The 20,972-nt window shown below is 44.8% G+C and overlaps 1 pseudogene; it reads left to right on the top strand.

Moving 5' to 3' along the window:
- LOC145099484 (uncharacterized) overlaps positions 1-20,972 on the top strand; it is a 65,939-nt pseudogene that overhangs the window by 1,036 nt on the left and 43,931 nt on the right.

Below are 20,972 nucleotides of genomic sequence, written 5' to 3'. Positions count from 1 at the left end.
CTTTCCAACGAAGTCGTCATATCAAAACACCGAAGTACTCATGCTTGGAGTACCTCATAGTTCTTTTGATTTCCAAAGAAATCCCCAAAGTACCACTCGTACAGTATGTCAAGTTCAATCCAAAGATCCATACGGTTGATCTGTCGCTGAAGAATGTATACATAGGGGCGATATAATCAAGGTTCTACAGGTTTAGAATTGATGATTTCGCTTTAACTTCTTTTTCCTCGATAGGATGAGAGCTTAAGGAAGAATCAGTTATTCGACTATCTTTTCAATCTTAATTATATACGACTCGTATACACGAGATTGTGATCGTTGAACCATGTATGGATTCTAAAATGAACTTTAGGATGGAGTACTGCCCAAGACTATGAGTAATCGCATCCTTATGTGAACAAACTTAGAACCCAGTACGACTTCTATAAACAGATTGGCCTTCAGTCTAAACACCTACGGAGATACAAGAACAGTCCAGACAACTTAGCGAACTACACAAAATAGAATTGGAAGACTAGGCTTCTCACCCTGGAGAACTTCGGTGTTATTCTTCCAGAGATCGACGGATTGCATCGTATGTACCTCGGCTATCGAGGACTCCGTCAAGATTTTTCATTAGAAATCGTTATCTCTTCCTCGCATAGATGAATCAGTTGAGAAAACGTAAGGAACGAGTTACCTTTTAGAAAAGGACCTGAGATCCGAATATCACCAGTTCGAGTGCTAGGAAAGGATGTCCTGAAGACTACCTTCCGAACTCGATGCGGACACTTCGAATCCATAGTGATACCCATCGGATAGGACCAATACGCCTATAGTAGTCATGAGCTTAATGAATAGGGTACACCATCCTTACTTAGATCAGTTCGCCATTCTCCTTGTAATGACTTACTTATCTACCCTCGTAGTAAAAAGGAACCCATGGAAACATTACCCTCGAAGATACTTTTCGCAAATTTCTCTGAACACGAGTTTTTGAATTAAAGAGTCAAAATTTCCTAAGACACACTATTAGTGATGTGGAAGTTCTTGAGTACTCTGTCAATTTATCCATAACCGTTGGGAATTTGTCGGCACCGTAGACGCTGACAGAAATTTGCCAAATTCTAGGTCTTGCAGACCTACTATCATAGTCCATTCAGAAGTCCGCTCAAATTACAGAAACCTTACGAATTTGACCCAGCAAGGGGTTGCCCTTGATTGGGAAGTTAAGCAAGAAAAAGAACCTTTGGAATTCCAAGTGAGAGACCAAATTCTTTAGGAAAACTCACTCTGGGAATGGCTTAATACGCTTCGTGTCGCGTGGAAAGCTAAATCCAAGATAGTCAGGACCTCCGAGATTCTTACCAGAATTGGACCTGTATCTCACAGACTAGATCTACTCCGCGAACTCAGTAACGTACGTTTTACTCTTCGCGTCTCGATCTTGAAACCGTACCTTCCCGTTAGGACTCTCGTAAGCCCACTCGATGAGATCGAGATTAACGAGATCCTCGCCTTCGTATTAGAACCGTAGTGACCCTCGACCGAGAGGTCAAACGGATGAAGCAACGCCGTTGCCCGTTAGTGAAGGTTCCTTGGGATACCAACCGAGGACCCGAATTCACTTAGGAGCGTGAGAACCAATGGATTAGGAAGTTCCCCACCTCATGACTCGATCATTCATACCTACATCCTTACCTAAATTCTAAATTCGGGACGAAATTCCCTTCAACAGGTGGATAATGTGACAACCTGAAATTTCCATTCGGTACAAACCATATCAAGTCAATAGAAGTTAGAACAGCTGCAGTAAATATTCAGACTTTTTGGTATAAGTTTGAGTATTTTAGGATTTACACTTGATGAGATATCAAGAGAGAGAATGCACTAGGGTATTGTGCAACTCTATTATTCCAAAGCTTCATGATATTAGAATTCAATGCCTGAATAAACATATTTTCTGCCAAAAACCCCAGGAGTATATATAGGATTCTGAGCCATATTTATTCATTAGTTACATTTCCAACTAGAGAAAAGTCGATTTCTCTCTCAAGGATCTTTGGGCTTTCATCCCAAATCATGAGTACTTCTATCCTAGGGTGTTATAAGGCTTGATATGCGTCTAATACACTAGAAATCATAGGAAAACAACAAGATTAGAGAGTTTACGGCCCAAGAACATATTGGACCGTAAACCCTTGTTTATGGGGCAAAGAGTGCCCTAGTCCCTTCCTATTGCAATGAAACTAGTTTACGCTTGTACCCTAACGTGTTTAGGACTAGAAAACAGCCCTAGAACACCAAGAGTAAGGTGTTCATGGCCCAAGAAGTTCCAGGGCCGTGAACTCCAAACAAAGAGGCCAAAGGGTGCTTTAAACTCTCCTAAAGCCTTGGACACTAGCCTAGATTAGTTCTTAGTTGAATTAGGGACTTGAAATCACCAAAAACACCCTTCCAAGGGAGATTACGGCCGTCATCTCCAAGGGGTTTGGTCCTAGGGCCGTGAACTTCTAAACGAAGTTATATGATGCCCTAAACTCTTCCAAAGACCATGATATTAAGTAGAAATGCTTCTTAGGGTCTTATAGAGCCTCAAACATCAATTGGTCATGTAAGTATGAGCTTACGGCCGTAAACTCTTGAGTTTATGACTGTAAACTCATTTTTAGTGACATTAGGGCCATGAACTCCATTATGGAGTTTTTCCTGAACCCTACACACAATAGGTTTTTCCCTACCACACTTAGATGCAATCCTAGAGGCTAATAACACTTGATAAAGGTGTTTAGCATGTCGTAGTGTGTCTTGACTTGTTTATTAGTTGTTCAAAGACTAATTCGATACATATATGTGATATTATATGTTAACTAGGATCATAGAGTGTGTTCAAGACTTCACTTGACACCTAGCAATCCTACATCTTCAGTTCATCCGTACCACTCACTATAGGTGAGTTCATACCCCTAGTTATTATATCAATCGCATGTGATTAATAAGCAGCATTCAAATGATTTGCTACTCATTAGCCGTTTTACCAAACAGTTTGCATCAAATGATTTTCATAAACATTTTATATGTTTAAAACTCCTTATTAAACTGTTCATTTTACACTATATGTTTCATTTCAAACTCATTTATAGTTATGTTTCAAAACAAATGTTTCTTTATACTTAAACTGTTTTATCAAACACATGCTTTCAACCCGTTTTATGGGCTGACATCATGTCGACCTTTTCTTAGATAGTAATCATGTTCAAAGGTTTTACAAAACTTATCTTATGCTTTCATATTATCATTTGCATGTCTACGTATGTATAGTTATATAAACAATGTTTAAAAGGCTTAGGAAGGCCTGCCCACCCTATTTCCTTTTCGCGCTTGAGATGTGGTCTGGTGGGATATCGGGTACCCGTCCGGAGGTCGTTTAAATATTAGTTATATATCATGTGTACATATATAGGCATAAACTGTAACACCCCAAAAATACCGGTTAAAAATTTCATTTTTAATTTAGGTTAAAACATAAAAACATCATTACAAAACATTCATGATAATAATCCATGTCTGAAAACCGGTAATATCATAGTAACAATTCAGAGTACATCCCAGAAATCTATAGTGCGGAAACAATAGCGTGTGTGTGATATGTCGCTACAGCGCCGACTCTTTTCCCTTGGCTGCAGAGGTACCTGAAACCAAAACTGAAAACCGTAAGTACGAAGCTTAGTGAGGTCCCTCATAATACCTCATACCATGCAAGCATATAACATACAACATTCACCTAGGAGTTACGGGCCTCGCCCACACTCATGAAGATACGGGCCCTACCCAGACTTCGCTAGCCGGGAGATACGGGCCTCGCCCACACTCTACTATCTGGGAGATATGGGACTAGCCCACACTCCACTCTCGGAGAGATACAGGCCTTGCCCACACTCAACCGCTAACTCATAATATACAAGTATCACACAGAAAACAAGTATAGACAACTCTATCATACTGGCACATATATCATAATCAACTAAACCCAGAGATACGGGCTTGGCCCACACTTTAATGCTAACATCTCCTCTACACGGGTCAGCCTTGGTGCCTTAGACCCATTCCTACTGGAAGGAAACTCACCTCGAAATAGCTGCTGGTCTGTGTGGGAATTGACTGTCTGATGCTGCTGCTGCTCCAGAAATCCTCCGGCTATAAATCCCACAAAACACTCAATCAAACACCGCTAACTGACCCTCGGGTAAATTGACCATTTTACCCTTGATCAAGTTGAAAGTCAAAGCCTGAGTCAACTTTCAATTGACCCGTCTCGCCGAGTTGGATCCGCAACTCGCCGAGTCCTTATCCAATCAATTGACCTGTAATCCCGTCTCTACTCGTCGAGTTGGGCGCTGACTCAACGAGTTCTCCTTCTAAACTGATGTCCAAGTCCTTCATCCTACTCGCCGAGTTGTATGAACAACTCGCCGAGTTCATCTTCATCCGATGAACAATTTCTGCTGTGACTCGCCGAGTTGTATGAACAACTCGCCGAGTCTGTTCTTGATCTAAGAAGATTGCCTTGAACTCGCTGAGTCAGGGAGTTGACTCGCCGAGTTCCTTCATGGGTGAGTTCGGATACCAACTCATCGAGTCCACCCAGGACTCACTACTCAACTCGACACAACAAAAAGGGGACAAACTCGGAGACTCGCGACCAGACTCACCGAGTCAGATGAGCGACTCCCCGAGTCTGCTTCATGCAAAAGCCATATACGCGATTTTGCTCAAATCCAGTCCATGCCATTTACAGATCTGGGCTCCTAGGGCCTGGTTTACACGTAAAGTTTCCAACTTTACGTGTAGATCGTTACCAATAAAGGTTTTAAGGCTCAAAGTGCACCAAAAGGGGTAGATCTAGGGCTTGTGTGCAATATGACTCCATAAAGGCAGTAGATCCAAGCTCCAAGGACTGAATAGGGTCTAGATCTAGAGGCTAACAACTTGAATCAACCAACAATGCACAACCAAGCTTGGGACATGGTTCAAGAAGGTCTTTAATGGAGTAATAAGCATGGAAACAGAGGGAAAACAAGTTATACCTCAAAGCAATTGCTGAGAGAACACGAAGATGCTTGGCTTCCTTCCCTTCCTCTTGATCTACTCCTCTTCCTTCTCAAAATCTTCAAGAAAACACACTAAAAAGCCTCAAACTCTCAAGAACAAGGGTTAGAGTGTATTGAGAGCTTCTGAGGGTGAAGGGGGCGGAGTTGGGGCGCAAATGGTCAGTTTAAATAGGGTGCAAACCTTTGGAAATTAGGGTTTCATCAGACAGCGCGAACTCGCCGAGTCCATAATATGGACTCGCCGAGTCGCCAACTTAACCGCGTCCCAAGTCCCGTCTCTACTCGGCGAGTCGGGCCTCCAACTCGCCGAGTCCAAGGCCAAAATACAAAATTCACAGATAAATCTTACATACCAGGAACCAGGTGCTACAAATCTCCCCCACTTATTTTAGACTTCGTCCTCGAAGTCTGCTGCTCGATCCTGAAACAGCTCGGGGTAATGCTCCATCATCTCCTCCACGGGCTCCCACGTCCACTCTGATCCCTTCCGGTGCCGCCATTGCAACTTTACGAGTTCCACTCGCTTATTGCTCAAGTCCTTCGACTTCCTGTCGAGGATTGCGACTGGGCGCTCAATGTAATTCAGGCTGTCATCAACCTGTCTATCCTTTATCGGCACTACTGTTGAATCGTCCACTAGGCACTTCCGCAGCTGAGAAACATGAAAAGTGTTGTGGATCTGGCTGAGCTCGACTGGAAGATCCAGCCTATACGCCACCTTACCCACTCGAGCTACAACCATGAACGGTCCGATGAATCTCGGGCCCAACTTGCCCCGCTTCCTGAATCGAATGACACCTTTCCAAGGCGACACCTTCAGGAGAACCATATCCCGGACTTGGAACTCCATGTCAGATCGACGCTTGTCGGCGTAACTTTTCTGTCGACTCTGAGCAATCTAAATCCTGCTCCAAACCTGCTGGATCCTCTCGGTCGTCTTGAGCACCACCTCGGTGCTCCCCATGACCCTCTGGCCAACCTCCCCCCAGCATATCGGTGTCCTGCACCTCCGACCGTACAACAACTCGAATGGAGGGCGGTCAATACGCGCGTGGTAGCTATTGTTGCCAAGGGAAGATAGGTATCCCAGCTACCACCAAAATCTAGCACGCATGCCCGCAACATATCTTCCAAAGTCTGGATGGTCCGCTCGCTCTGACCATCCGTCTGCGGGTGAAAGGCGGTGCTAAAATGTAGATGAGTGCCCAACTCCTCATGAAACCTCTTCCAAACCCTAGAAGTGAACCACACATCTCGATCTGATATCACTGACACTAGCACCCCGTATCGCGCTACTATCTCCCTGATGTAGATATCGGCCAGCTTTTCGGCCGAGATGCTCTCCTGGATCGGAATAAAGTGGGCGCTCTTGGTCAATCGATCCACGATGACCCAAATCGAATCTACTCCACGCGCAGTCCTGGGAAGCTTCGTGATAAAATCCATCGTGATATCTTCCCATTTCCACAGTGGAATATCCAACGGCTACATCTTACCATGCGGCCTCTGATGTTCGGCCTTGACCTTCCTACAGGTCAAGCACCGCTCGACGTAACACGCCACATCCCGCTTCATGCAGGGCCACCAATAGTCTAGGCGAAGATCCCGGTACATCTTCGTCGCCCCTAGATGAATGGAGAATCGGGATTTGTGCGCCTCCTCCATCAAGATCTGGCGTGCGCCTCCATGATAAGGCACCCACACCCTACGGTGTAGTGTCAACAACCCCCGGCTATCATAATCGAAAGAGGTGACTTGACCCACTATTCACTCACTCTTCCGATGCTCCTCCTTCATAGTCTCCTGTTGAGCCTCCCGAATCTGCTCCAACAGGGGAGTCACCACAGTCATCCTTATACAAATATCCGTGATCGGTGCCGCCATGCGGCTAAGCGCATCGGCCACCACGTTGGCCTTCCCTGCGTGGTAAAGGATCTCACAATCATAATCCTTCACCACGTCCAACCACCGACGTTGCCTCATGTTCAGATTTGGCTGATCCATGAGGTACCTCAAATTCTTGTGGTCTGTGTAGATGGTACACCGGACTCCAAAGAGGTAATGTTGCCAAATCTTGAGGGCGAAAACAACTGCCCCCAACTCCAAATCATGCGTCGGGTAGTTCGCCTCATGAGGCTTGAGCTGCCTCGAAGCGTAAGCAATGACATGCCCCATCTGCATCAGTACCACACCCAACCCTGAAATGGACGCATCACAGTAAACCACAAAATCCTAACCCCCCTCTGGCAGGGTTAAGATTGGCGCCTCGCACAATCTCTGTCTCAGCGTCTCAAACGCAGCCTGCTGCTCGGGTCCCCACCGAAAGACTACGACTTTCTTCGTCAGCCGCGTCAGGGGTACGGCTATCTTGGAGAAGTCCTGACTGAATCTCCGATAATAGCCTGCCCATCCTAGGAAACTCCGAATCTCAGATGGAGACTTCGGAACCTCCGATCTCATCATTGCCTTGACCTTGGCCGGATCGTCCAGAATTCCGTTCTGGTTGACAAGTTGTCTGAGAAATTGCACCTCGCGCAACCAAAACTCGCACTTGGAGAACTTGGCATACAAGCTCTCCCTCCTTAGGGTCTCCAAAACTTCTCTCAGACGCTCCTCATGCTCCTCCTGTGTCTTGGAATAAACCAAGATGTCGTCAATGAAAACTATCACAGACCAATCTCGCATCGGCCAGCACACACGGTTCATGAGGTCCATGCATGCGGCAGGAGCATTGTTGAGCCCAAACGGCATCACCACGAACTCATAGTGGCCATAGTCTGTCCGAAACGCGGTCTTCTGCGCATCCTCCTCTTTGACCCTCATCTGGTGATAACCCGAACGCAAATCGATCTTGGAAAACCAAGACACTCCCCGAAGTTGGTCAAAGAGATCATCAATCCTCGGGAGTGGGTAACGGTTCTTCACCGTTACCTTATTCAGCTCCCGGTAGTCTATGCACATCCAGTGCGACCTGTCCTTCTTCTTTACAAACAGGATCGGGGCTCCCCAGGGTGAACTGCTCAGACAGATAAATCCCTTGTCTAGCAGCTCCTGCAGCTGCGTAGACAACTCCTGCATCTCGGGAGGAGCCAACCAATACGGTGCCTTGGCTATCGGTGCCGCACCAGGAACGAGGTCAATCCTGAACTCCACCTGTCACTCCAGAGGTATCCCAGGAAGCTCCTCTGGGAAAACATCTGCGAAATCTCGAACCACCGGAACCTCGCTCACTGTCGCCTTACCCGCCTCCCGGGTATCCATCACATACCCGACATATCCTGCGCATCCCTGCTGAAGATACCGTCTAGCCCTCGCTGCTGAACATACAGTGAGTCCGCAATGTGGCCTCTCACCATGAATCACTTACTCTCCCCCACCTGGGTTCCTGACTCGCACTAGCTACTGTGCGCAATCTATCACCGCCCCATTAGGGCTCAACCAATCCATGCCTATAATCACCTTGTTCCCGCGCAATGGAATGGGAACCAAGTCTACCAAGTAGCGCTCCTCAAACAAACGCAATACGCAATCGCGAAACACCATCGATGCTCGCACCTATCGATCATCAGCAATTTCTACCTCTAAAGGGCAATCCAATATGCCTGAAGACTCAGGAAACTTCTTGCTAAGCGCAATGGAAACAAATGATCGGGAGGCACCCGAGTCGAACAACACCTGAACTGGAATGCCGTTCACATGGAACGATCCTAATGCATACATATACATATAGAGCACATATCAATATCATAACATCATAAAACAAAGTAGAGTGAAAGAATCATACCCGTCATCACGTCGGGTGCGGCGCGTGCCTCCTCGGTAGTCAACTGAAATGCCCAGCTCCTCACCACCGGAGCCTCTGCCTTGCCTTGCCGGCCATCAGTGATCCGCAAGGTCACTGGAGCTGGCGCCCTTACTAGCGACAGTGCTGTCAACTGGGGGAAATTGGCCTTCTTGTGGTCCCTCTGGTTGCAGTGAAAACACAACAACTCCGATGTCTGAATAGCCGAAACTGAAGTAGTACAATCCCTGCTGAAGTGCCCTGCCTTGCCGCACTTGTAGCAGCCTGTTGATCCCATCCTACACGCTCCCTACATGCTCCCTCATGCGTCCTGCCGCATTTCCTGCAGCGGCCAGGTCCCCCTTGGCCTTTCGGCCTCCGATATGATCCCCTGGGCTTCTTCCCTGAAGCCCCAACCACCTGCCCCGCCTCTGCTTTCCTCTTCCTGATGTGCTCTAAATCGATCTCCCTTTCCCTTGCCCTGGCAATCATGGACTCCAGGGTAGGGCAAGCTGAAAAGCTAACATGCTCCCGGACGTCGGCCCGTAGCATGTCATGATAACGGGCCCTCCTCATATCCTCATAACCCGCAATATGGGGCACCAACAAAGCCCTCTCCCAGAACTTGGCGGTGATCTCCGCCACAGTCTCCGTCGTCTGCCTCATATCCAAGAACTCTCTGGCCAGCTGCTGAAGCTCGACAGCTGGCGTGAACTCTTCCCTGAACCTGGCCACAAAGTCCGATCAGGTCATAGCCTCGATAGCTAAGGCTCCCAACGAGTCACCCATAGACTCCCACCAATCTTGAGCTTGGTCTCGTAAACACCCTGCTGCATACCTCACTTTCGACCCCTAGGGGCAGAAGCTAGTCAACTGTGCAGACTCGATGTCTGCGATCCATCGCCTGGCAGCAATGGGGTCTTTCATCCCGTGGAAATCCGGCGCACCATTGCCCCTAAAGTCCTTAATGGACAGTGTGCGAGATCCCGACTGGCCAGATGCCATGTCACTCCTGAATGCCCGGAGGTGATCTTCCATCAACTTGATGATCCCTTCCTTGATCAACCCGAAGATAATGGGAGTCGACTCAAGGATACCCCTGGTGATCTCTCGACGCGATGAACTCGCGTAGTCCCTCATCTACCAGCTCGGAACCTGATCCCGAACCTGACCCCTCTCCTAAACCGCCATCAATCGGCCTCGATCGAAGTACCACCATTCTGCAATACATAATAACAATGGTTAGTGATACTGCTACTTCTTGAGGGATCACAACTACTACAAGTTCCCTGGTCTTATCTCATCCCTCCTTAGTTCGGGTACGGATCCTCTGCTTTCAGTAGTACGGGCCCATACTATCGTACCTTCTTCAAGGACTGCCTCGACTCCACCAGATCCCTTTCACTACTGCTGATCACCGCTATACTCATCCTAGGCTTGCCCTAGGGAAATCTCAGGCTCCACCCTACCAGGTCCTCAGCTGCTGAAGGCCTCTTAGTAATGCCAATTAACCATTACCAGAATACCATCACATGTGGTGAGGCTCGGATAATCCTTCGAGTAACAGACTCGTCCCATCTACGGTTAGACTCAAACGAGAGCTGCGCAATAGGGCCAAATCCAGCACTCTAAGATTATTCAACCCTGATCACATGTGACGTGACGTATTCACCTAATGTCTAACTTCCACCACTCAGAGTCCCACAAAGCACAAAGCAAGCAACATTCAAACTAAGGGAACAATCTCAAGCGAATCTGCTCTCATAGAGAGAAACTGATCTAGCATACAGAGCTAAACTCGTACTATCAGGCATATACTAACGGGCTATCCTTCTGCTGTCTACTCAATTCTAGCTTGCAATTTTCATACACTGAAGCACACATAAGGCATCACTCCTAGATCCTTAGTCCTATTCTAGCATGCTGTTCTACTGAAACTGATAAACACAATATAAACTTCTATGGGTACTTTGGGGAATACTTACTTGAGCTCAGCCGGTCGTGCACATCACACACTTTGTTCCATCTTAAAACACTTTACTTAACCTTTTAAAGAACATTTTCTTTTGCAAAATCTTTTAATCCCTTGATTTGAGTTCAGACACCCCCGAAGGTGTGTCCGAATCCCTCAAACCAGGGCTCTGATACCAACTTGTAACACCCCAAAAATACCGGTTAAAAATTTCATTTTTAATTTAGGTTAAAACATAAAAACATCATTACAAAACATTCATGATAATAATCCATGTCTGAAAACCGGTAATATCATAGTAACAATTCAGAGTACATCCCAGAAATCCATAGTGCGGAAACAAAAGCGTGTGTGTGATATGCCGCTACCGCGCCGACTCTTTTCCCTTGGCTGCAGAGGTACCTGAAACCAAAACTGAAAAACGTAAGCACGAAGCTTAGTGAGCTCCCCTATAATACCTCATACCATGCAAGCATATAACATACAACATTCACCTAGGAGTTACGGGCCTCGCCCACACTCATGAAGATACGGGCCCTGCACTCACTTTGCTAGCCGGGAGATACGGGCCTCGCCCACACTCTACTATCTGGGAGATACGGGCCTAGCCCACACTCCATTCTCGAAGAGATACGGGCCTTGCCCACACTCAACCGCTAACTCATAATATACAAGTATCACATAGCCAACAAGTATAGACAACTCTATCATACTGGCACATATATCATAATCAACTAAACACAGAGATACGGGCTCGACCCACACTCTAGTGCTAACATCTCGTCTACACGGGTCGGCCTTGGTGCCTTAGACCTGTTCCTACTAGAAGGAAACTCACTTCGAAATAGCTGTTGGTCTGTGTGGGAATTGACTGTCTGCTGCTGCTGCTGCTCTGGAAATCCTCCGGCTATAATTCCCACAAAACACTCAATCAAACACTGCTAACTGACCCTCAGGTAAATTGACCATTTTACCCTTGATCAAGCTGAAAGTCAAAGCCTAAGTCAACTTTCAGTTGACCCGACTCGCCGAGTTGGATCCCCAACTCGCCGAGTCCTTATCCAATCAATTGACTTGTAATCCCGTCTCTACTTGTAAAGTTTCCAACTTTACGTGTAGATCGTTACCAATAAAGGTTTTAAGGCTCAAAGTGCACCAAAAGGGGTAGATCTAGGGCTTGTGTGCAATATGACTCCATAAAGGCAGCAGATCCAAGCTCCAGGGACTGAATAGGGTCTAGATCTAGAGGCTAACAACTTAAATCAACCAACAATGCACAACCAAGCTTGGGACATGGTTCAAGAAGGTCTTTAATGGAGTAATAAGCATGGAAACAGAGGGAAAACAAGTTATACCTCAAAGCAATTGCTGAGAGAACACGAAGATGCTTGGCTTCCTTCCCTTCCTCTTGATCTACTCCTCTTCCTTCTCAAAATCTTCAAGAAAACACACTAAAAAGCCTCAAACTCACAAGAACAAGGGTTAGAGTGTATGGAGAGCTTCTGAGGGTGAAGGGGGCGGAGTTGGGGCGCAAATGGTCGGTTTAAATAGGGTGCAAACCTTTGGAAATTAGGGTTTCATCAGATAGCGCGGACTCGACGAGTCCATAATATAGACTCGCTGAGTCGCCAACTTAACCACGTCCCAAGTCTCATCTCTACTCGGCGAGTCGGGCCTCCAACTCGCCGAGTCCAAGGCCAAAATACAAAATTCTCAGATAAATCTTGCATACCAGGAACCAGGTGCTACATAAACGTTCTTCCAGTTCATTCAGTACCCTTGGGTAGCAACGGTATACTTCCATGTTCATACATACCAGTTACATTACTAGTAAGCTACCATATGGGTACTTTAGGAAGATACTAGAACTATTACTAGAACGCGATATCATACAATGTGTCAGTTCATTCATGAGTCACTACTTGCTAGATAGAGAGAACACACATTGCAGCTAGTACACACAATACATTACTATATTTGCTAGATAGAGAGAGAACACACATTACAGCTAGTACACACAATACGTTACTATACATGCTAGACAGAGAGAGAACACACATTACAGCTAGCACACGCAGAACATTACAGTACATTACTATACTATTACATAGATATGTTTACATGATTACGCTTACATGAGTACCTTTACATATATACGTTTACATGAGTGCGTTTACATATACGATAATAGGACAGACATCACTAGGTGCTATAGCATAGAACAAGTTCAGGATCTAACTATACCGATGAATCACAACGCATTGTGATAGTTATATCGGGTATACACGATCATAGTAATGTGGATGTTTACGGCTTGCATACATGCAGAGGTCGGGTGTAGGTCCCAAAATCTCTTAGATAGGGGAGCGTTTAGCCTGGGATCTAACCATCACATTAGGCCTTATCCCTCAAATAAGGCAATAGGAGTACAAAAGTAGTCACTTATTACAAATACTACAGTACTTATAAGATTACAATAGACTTAAGGTAGTTAGTAAAGTTGTAGTTATTCGATACTACACCATAGTACTATTTCATTTTCCTATTACATTCACTTCGTGAACATTCACATGATACATGGTAATGTAGGAACTATATTTTTGGTTAATGATAGTCAAATTTGGGAAAATACACACTATTACAAGAGACACACACATAGACACTAGATGCCTTGGTAGAAGGCTACCCTCAGTAGGAAGCATAGGGCTTTCTAGGATGTTCAAAACGTTTTCATACTTACATTTCACATTCGTACAAATACTTACTTTTCAAATACATACAAGTACTTTCATATAAATTAAGACACTAAAATGCTTATGATCTCACCAGCTTTAAAGCTGATACTCTCTTTCAAAATAACTTGTATCCTCAGGTCAACCATAGACAGGTACCAATGCAAGGTTCAGGGAAGATGGTGCTCGTTCAAGACGCATCTTTTATTTTGATTTATGCTTTAGTGTTTATCATAATTTAACAGAACATACTTGTATTAAAATTATATTATTAATGCAATGGATGATGTTGTTGCTTGTGTACTACTTTTTATTGTTGTGATACTGTACATGACGTCCTCCGCCCCAGAACGTTTCCGCCGTTCATGGTTTTGGGATGTGACATTATATATATATATATATATATATATATATATATATATATATAGATGAGCCGAGAGAAAGGAAGAAAAAAATGAATTGTTGAGCCTTTGGTGCTTAAATCCAAATAATGGGCCCATATTGATTGTTTTTCGGCCCATTGGGCTCCTAGGGTGCCTTAGGGCCCAATTTGTCAAAGAGAATAAATTTTATGGCCCATTTAGGTTAATTGGATTTGTTATGGTCCAATAAGGCCCATTAAAATATTTTATTTCATTTTAGGCCCAATATGGCCCAAAATGTTAAAATAAATGAAAGTGGGTCCAATTAGAGCCCATTTAAGAGTTCTAAGCCCAAGATAGTCAAATTGGTAGCTTATTGTCCCAATAGGCCCAATAAGGAAATCCTAGTCCAGAATGGACTTAAACCGGGATTTCTAGGGTTTCCAATTATTTGTTGACTATTTGCAGTGCTTGTATGAAGTGTTTGATTGAAATTCTGTTGTTATTGAATAAGCATCCTACATGCTTTCACATTGTTGGTTCACATTTGTTATCATTGTTAAATTTTTACAAGGAATCGAAGTTCCTGGTTGTGACAGTTTGCAACCCTCCGACATCAGCCGTATGCCTCCGTTGGATCTGCAAAGCCACCACCATCACCGGATTCCGCCACCTCCGACTGCTTCGTTTATGCCGCCTTCGTTTGTAGGTCCTGCTTCTCCCTCGACATTGTCTACTGGTAAAGTTGTAGTTTGCCCTAATATCTCACTTCTTTCCTTATTCTCTTTCTTTCATAAAAGTCATTCCCTCTACATCTCTGATTCCGCCATCCTCTCCACCATTAAGTGGCCACTTTCTCCCCCGGTGCTGCCATCTCCGCTGGAAGTGAAACCCCCAGTCCACATATGTATCCCAACAACAAATGAAACCGAACAATACGCTGATTTCTGCAAACCAATTTCTAGAAATTCTTTAATCCCTTTACAATTTAGTCGATTTCCGTTTTTGATTTTATATATGTAGACGTTAATTTGTAGAAAGTAGTAAGTTAGACTGAGCATAGTTTAGGTTTATCCTTTTTCTCTAAAACAAAGGCAATATGATATCTTCTTAATTGGGTCTCTATATGTGTTTGATAAATGATGTGGGTTTGTTTATTTATTTTATGGCAGAGCTCATTTGGAGTTGGAGATCATTATTTTATCTGATGCATCAAGCTATGTTTTTGTGGATCAAACTTAAAATATGTTGTAGTTCTTTATTAATGTGTTGAAGTATCGTTCACTAGGCAATTATAATGGAAAAAAATCAAAATATCAGCCAAAGGCGCGGTGGTACAATGGTTGTACAACAGTTTTTTTATATTTTGTGCTACCCCTTATGAAAGTTTCTGGTTCCGCCCCTGGTTGTATACAATATTTTCATACAGGTTGACTTGTGGTTTGATACAAGAAACAATGGAGTAAAAAAGAAGCAAGATTAATCAGTGAATTGATTATAAAAGCAATTGAAGAAACAAGTATTGAACTACTTGAGAAGATGATGATTTTGTGTAATCAGTTGTTGATAATGTCAAAACGAAGATTGAAGAAATAGTTGATAGTGAGATTTTGGTGGTTGATTATGGGGGATATTGTGTAATCGTAGGTAGATGATTTATATAGATTCATTATATTTGTTGAATGAATGTTGAGTTTTGAAAGGATGTATTCAAGTATCAACTTTTGTTTTGAAATGTCTTTAGATGTTGGTTTGGTGCACAATTCTGGAAAATTTATGCTATGCTACTTTTTGTGTGGTTTATTATTAATAAATGACATAGAGGATGTATAAGTTATGGTAGTTTGTAAATTTTTTTATAAATCCTTGTTTATGTCGTAGTTTTAGTTGAGTTAAATGCATAATGTAACAATAAACTTGTATTTTTATGCATTATGTAAGAATAAACTTGCTAAATTTGGATTTTATATGGTGTTTATATTTTTTTTAATACGTATTTAAGAAATTTGTTAGGTTATTTTCTAAACAAACAGTTGAATTAAATAAACAAATAAAACAGAAGGGTAAAATGGTTATTTTAATAATTTAGCATAGCAATTCAGAGGTCCCAACCAAACAGCATGTTAAACATTCAGCTCTTAAAATTTCAGACCCTCTTAGAAATTTAGATCTCTTAAAAATTTAGATCCTGCCAAACAGCCCCTAAGTCTATAACTATATTTAAGATGTACTTGACCCGACCCGACATGGTCCATTAGGGTTGCACTTCACCCGAACAATTTATATGGATAATCTTTTGAGAATCATATAAGTTATTATTTATTAATATATTATAAGTTCTAATATATTAATATGAAATCATATTATTTAATTAGTATTGATCTAGAATTAATTTAGAATTAATTTGGTGATAAAAAAAGGTGACTAGTTAAATATGGACTCTTGTATTTATATAGTGTGGGTTATTGCTTATTTAGAATGGGCTAGGCTTGCATGGAATGTCCATGGATAGTCCATGGAGCTTTAACCCATGGATCTCATTGAAATGAAAGGTCATGGGTATTAGGGTTTACATGAATGTAACGCTAATCCACCACACTATATAAAGGAGTCCTTGGCACTTGAAATGGCACTAGTGTGTGTGAGCAAAGGTGGCCGATTTCTACAAGTGTTCATACTCTCTCTGTAACACTCTAAAAATTCAAGCCAATTTAAATTTTTCAAAACAACCCAGTTTCGTTAAGTCATTACAAAAAGGTTTTCAATACAATTATTATCAGAGTCTTCCCAGAACCATATCGTACAACATAAACATGAGGAGCGGTATGATCACGCCTTCGTCTTGCCACGATCTCCTGAAGTACCTGAAAAACATTAAACCACAACTGTAAGCCCGAAAGCTTAGTGAGATACCCCCAAAATACCAACCACATATACCACGCATAACATAACATAACCGAACAAAACAACCATGCACTTCGGGTCTACTGTGTGACTACTCCGCCCTACCGGGCCTTCAGTCCACCTGGTCCACCCTCCGAGTCTAGCCATATCCATCGAGTCTTTAGTGTGGTTGGTCTACCCGCACCGGGCCTTCAACCCACCTGGTCCACTCTCTGAGTCTACAATATGACTGGTCCGCACGCACCGGGCCTTCAGTCGGCCTGGTCCACCCTCCGAGCCTCGGCACGTCTGGTCCGCCCTCGTGGGGCCTACATCCTATCCGGACCGCTCGCTGGGACTTCGGGATAACCGGTCCGCCCTGGGTATGTTGGCCTACAGCACAAAGCAGGACCCGCCTCAACCCAACCCCAGTCCAACAACCATGTGCACATAAACATTCAGACGTGCCGAGGCTAACATATACCATCCTAACTACCAGGATGCAAACATAGCAAAGCAACAACATAATAACGATGCCCGGATTACAATCCGATAACGGGCCGGCCTTGGTGCCTTAGACCCTGTCGATATAGTGAGGATAACTCACCTTGCAACTACTGACTGAAAAGATAAGATCACGCTGCTCCAACCTCTGACATGAACTCCACCACTGACAATACCAAAAGACCGAACTCAATAAATACCAATAATTACCAAATTACCCCTGGAAGTCAACTGGTCAACTCTTGGTCAAAGCCAAAGTCCTCAGTCAAAGTCAAACTTCCTGACTGACCCTACTCGCCGAGTCAGCCCGCTGACTCATCGAGTCCCTCAACTCTGAAAACTCCCATATCGCGACCCAACTCGCCGAGTCACCCCAAGACTCGCCGAGTCCCACGAACTCTGATTCAGTTCCAGCTCAACTCACCGAAATGTCCCTTGACTCACTGATTCACAGCTCAACCAGGAAAGGTTAGGACCTCATGACCAGACTCGCCGAGTCCAAGATTAGACTCGCCAAGTCCAAGGCTATCTTCAACCAACTCGCTGAGTTGATCTTCCAACTCGTCGAGTTGCTGCCTATCTTCAAGCAACTCGTCGAGTACATCCATGTGACTCGTCGAGTACCACTAGCTCTTAACCCATACAGAGGCTTTCCAAGCCATGCAGGGTCTCAAATCCATAGATCTACTCTTCTACAAGCCATCCATCATGTAAAGTAGCAAACTTTACGTGATTCCAAGGAGATCTAAGCATAATATACTCTAGGGCTAGGGTTTGGAACTAAAAGGCTTCATCAACAACTCTTCACCAGGGACTCTATGCTCCTTTGGATCATCACTACACTAGATCTGAGGTAGCAACCTCAGATCCAACCTCCAAGCTCAAGATAGCACTAGATATACTCCCAAAAATCCCACAAATGATAGATCTAGATGCACAAAGGCTCAAGAACAGATCTCTTACCGCCAATGCAAGCTCTTACTGGAGAATGAACCAAATCTCTACAAAGCCCCTTGCTCCAAATCTTCTTGCTCTTCAATTCCCCTCCAAGATTTCCTCCTCCAAGGCTCTAATTACCCACAAAGGAAAGCTCACACGAATCTAGGGCCTTTGGAACTCAAAGGGAAGGTAAAGAGGCTGGGGAGTGGGTATTATGTTCTTTATATAGGGCTCAACCCCCGAGATTAGGGTTTTCTCCATATAGCACAAACTCGCCGAGTTGGTCACTTATCACGTGACCTGAAACGTGACTCGACTCACCGAGTCTATCCATAGACTCGCCGAGTCGACCTTCTTGTTTACACTTTTAGCCCTTCAACTTTACTTTTGAATTTCCGGGATGTTACAATTCTCCCCCACTTAAATTAGGCTTCGTCCCCGAAGCCTGCTGCAACACACAATTCCAATAACTATCCTCGCAATGCACCACCTGGTATTAACCAACCCAGGTTCCTCAAAACACTACCATCAAAACCCGAAACCCAACTCTTCCCCTGCGGTGTCCTGACCACCGCCTCAAGCCGGCCACCGGCTTCCCCTGCGGTGTCCTGACCACTCGCGAGTACCACTCCATAGTACTTCACTTGTTCTAGATCATAACAATCACTTGACTCTTACGAGCTATATATAACCTTGAACCACCAGGATCCCGACCCGGTACCGCACTGCTATCACTTTCCTCGCCAGACATATCCTTCACCGAATTCACTGTTGAGACTTAACCTGCTCCCTTTCTGAGTCGAACTCTATCCCTTCCATGCTAACAGGATGACATATCTTTCATCTTTAGAGCAACTCCCATGAGTTCTTCTCCGCCATCACATACACATGCTGAACTAGCTCTAGCATTCTCGGGTTGGGAAAACCCGATGCACTGACGACACCTCAAAACATCCCCCCAGGATGAATTACTGCTACATGCAATATTTCTTGTTCACACCAAACTGGGGATCCAAGGATCCATCCTTGCATACCTTCCGAGCCTCTTTGGCTCTACACCCTCGAAACTCCTTCCATGACCTCCGCAGACATCCAACCCGGATGTGATTCCATACCACCGGCACAAACACACTGCTCAATAACTATGATTGGATAACCTCAATCATACCTCCGCGCTACTGCTTTCACTTCCGTGAACTTACACCCCCCTCTCGGAGCTACATACCTTTCCCTTTCCTTATCCAAGGAAATCTACTTGGCCGCCTTCTCACAACAACAAGTGCCACAGTGCTCGCCCAATGCTATACCATTGCCTTATAGCATAACCGCTATCCCATGCACCACACATGCTCTGAATCTGCTAGCAAGGACTCTCGAGTCCATGCAATACCTTCCACTAATCATGATCAAAACCCGAGGCCAGACCTTCTGATGCTATCACATCGCAACATACTCATTCCATCACCTCATACAGATCTATCGACACATGCAGAGTCTTCAGCATGACTGGACCGCCTTACCAGGCCTTCAACCAATCTGGACCACTCTCAGAACCTTCAGCATGTTTGGACCGCCCTCCAGGGCCTTCAGTCTGTCTGGACCGTCCCCGAGCCTTTGGCCTGACTGGTATGTCCACCGGCCTTCAGTCTATCCAGACCGCTCGACTAGCATTTATCATCCCGAATTATCCCTTTGGAAAACTCTTCCATACATACTGCTCTAGCCCTCTAGGGGTTCCGAACTCTAACTCCTTCCTACATACTCAATCCCGGCCTGATCCTAGGCCTTCCACAATCAATCGCCCTTTTTACAAAATCCTTGGTCTGTATCCCACCTCGCTTGCCTGTCACTTGCTCATACCAGCCTACGCTCTTAGCTGACAGAACCGCTGCTGAATCCCAGACAGCTAATCAACCTGTCATGCTTGTCAATTTTCCAAAAAATTTTCCAATTCTCCCCACTTAGAGCTCTGACTATCAACCACCAGTCGCCATAATCGGCCTCCCTTAACAACCCTACACCACACATTCCCTTACACGCGAACTGGTTCCCACTAGAACGAGCAACCTTCACAAAATCACATATCAACACTGATCATCTCGGACTTGAAAGAAGCCCGACCTTTAGCTAACCATTCTTCAGACTGCAGATGCTACCCGACATTCAGACCAAAAGCCTGATTTCCCACTAATAATCCCCATGGATGATAACCAACAAAACTCCCACCAAAACCCTTAATCATACCATAACCCTCAAGGAACAGCAAATACAATACGAAAAATCACACAACGAGACTAGCAGATATACAATACTCCATAATAATCACAAGATAACAAAATATCAAAAAGGAAACATACCCGCAGTTGCATCCGGCACTGCCCTGACCTCCTCTGCTGTAAGCTGAAAAGCACGACCCTGAGCCCTCGGGGGCTCTGCTCCACCCTGACCTCCACCCGTAATCCTCAACGTGGCCGGTGTTGGAGCCTGCACCGACCTCCCAACCAGCTGTGGACACTTGGCCCTCATGTAACCAACCTGATGACACTGATAGCAAAGCCTCATTATCCTGGGCTGGGGGTGACTAACGACAATCCCTCGCGTAGTGTCCCTCTCTCCCGCACTTGCGGCACGCACCACCGGACCTACAAGGTCGGGCATGACCCTTCCCGCACTTCTCACAAGTGCGGCTGCTCTTACTATTCAAACTGA

Source organism: Lactuca serriola, chromosome 4, assembly GCF_051521515.1.
Source record: "Lactuca serriola cultivar US96UC23 chromosome 4, Lser_US96UC23_V15, whole genome shotgun sequence".
NCBI classification, from domain to species: Eukaryota; Viridiplantae; Streptophyta; class Magnoliopsida; order Asterales; family Asteraceae; genus Lactuca; species Lactuca serriola.
The sequence above is the reverse complement of the archived record's forward strand: the minus strand, read 5'-3'. Positions and strand labels throughout refer to the sequence as shown.